At 42.1% G+C, this 1,654-nt stretch overlaps 1 non-coding gene across 1 annotated transcript; it reads left to right on the forward strand.

The window, feature by feature from the left end:
- Positions 1-777: 777 nt before the first annotated feature.
- LOC127493385 (U2 spliceosomal RNA) lies at positions 778-966 on the forward strand. Its single transcript, XR_007923432.1, has one exon. It is a non-coding gene; the product is annotated as a U2 spliceosomal RNA (small nuclear RNA).
- The last annotated feature ends 688 nt before the right edge of the window (positions 967-1,654 follow it).

Below are 1,654 nucleotides of genomic sequence, written 5' to 3' on the forward strand. Positions count from 1 at the left end.
ACAGCCCATGTGGGAAAACTGGATTGAGATCCTTGCTCCTGGTTTCATCCTGTCCTGGCCTCTGCTGGGAGATTTCTTTCTGTCTCTTTCTGCCTTTCACATAAATAATTTTTTAAAAAACTGACTTATAAAATTATCATTTAAGAGAAAAACAAATTCTCTCCTTCTTTTCATCCCATCAGCCATGGAGCTCTGCTGTTTCTGCTTCTGCAGTGTCTTTTCCCTTGTCTCATCCCTGCTGTCCTGGTATGGGCCTAATATTTCATAACCAACAGTGTGTAAGATGCTCCTAATTTGTCTCAACCTGTCTGCTGCATCTTTCTCACCACTACCATAGTGACCTTCCTCAAATAGCTTCAAATCACTCTCAGTTACCCCAGATCTAAGTGGTTTCTCCCAAGGACCTCAACTCTGGTCTCAAACCAACTCCCTGATCTTTTCTCCACCTAATAGCTCCACAAACCCCATGCTCTGCCCACGTGGATCATTCACTAACACAAAACATTTGCTGCATTTTCATCACTCTGTCTCTGCCAAGACCCTTTCCTACAATTTCAAAAATTCTATGCAAAACTCAGATTTATGTAGAGTCAAGATTAACAAAAAGAAGTAAAAGGGAGGTACTGGAAATTTTTTCATTTATTAGAAATCATTGTGTTACTTCAGCAACATGAGGTACAGAAGAACCGAAGCTGAAAGTAGAGACATTCTTAACATCACTCCTACAGTATAGACCATGTTGGTATCAAAATCCCAGGAAGCAAAAAGGGATTCTTGATCACTCTCGGCCTTTTGGCTAAGATGAAGTGTAGTATCTGTTCTTACCAGTTTAATATCTGATACATCCTCTATCCGAGGACAAAGTGAATTAAAAAAAGGGGGAATTCTTTTTTGTTTTGATTTTGGAAGAACAGAAAGTTTTCTGTGTTTTGTTTCCTGATCTCTTGAGTGCCTAGAAAAATGCCAACCACAGAGTAGAAACTAAATAAATACTGTTACATGAAGAAAAATATCATGAAGCATATTCCATTTAGAAGAGATTGAGTTCAAGATGTATTTAATATATGCCCACTTTACACATGGCAGTGCATGACCACAGGGGACCAAATACAGAAGGGCACAGGAAGCCATGTCCTGCTCTTGAAGCCCCAGACAAGAGACCAGCACAGTAGGAGTATTTGCAATAATTCAAGTGTGGAATCCATGATGCCCAGGCTCATTTACCTCAACTGTAAAGGAAGAACACACAATATCCTCTGGTTCCTGGTCTTCTCTTGCTTTAAGCATACTCTGTACATTCCCCAGATGATAGCCCCCAGGGGAGCTAATGTCATGGCCACTTGCAACGCCAGCATCCCATATGAGCACCAGTTTAAAGTCCTGGCTACTCTGCTTCCAATACAGCTCCCTACTAATGCACCTGGGAATGCAGTAGTGATGGCCCAAGTATGTGTGGGCCCTTGCACCCACATGAAAGACCCAGATGGAGTTCCAGGCTCCTGGCTTCAGCCTGGCCCAGCCCCCTGGCCATTAGGTCCATTTGGAGAGTGAACCAGTGGATGGGAGCTATCTCTCTCTCTCTCTCTCTCTGTGTGTGTGTGTGTGTGTCTGTGTGTGTGTGTTTCAAATAAATAAATGAATAAATCTCTTTTTT

Source organism: Oryctolagus cuniculus, chromosome 5 (genome assembly GCF_051225735.1).
Source record: "Oryctolagus cuniculus isolate XC-2025 breed Fujian yellow rabbit chromosome 5, ASM5122573v1, whole genome shotgun sequence".
Classification (NCBI taxonomy): Eukaryota; Metazoa; Chordata; class Mammalia; order Lagomorpha; family Leporidae; genus Oryctolagus; species Oryctolagus cuniculus.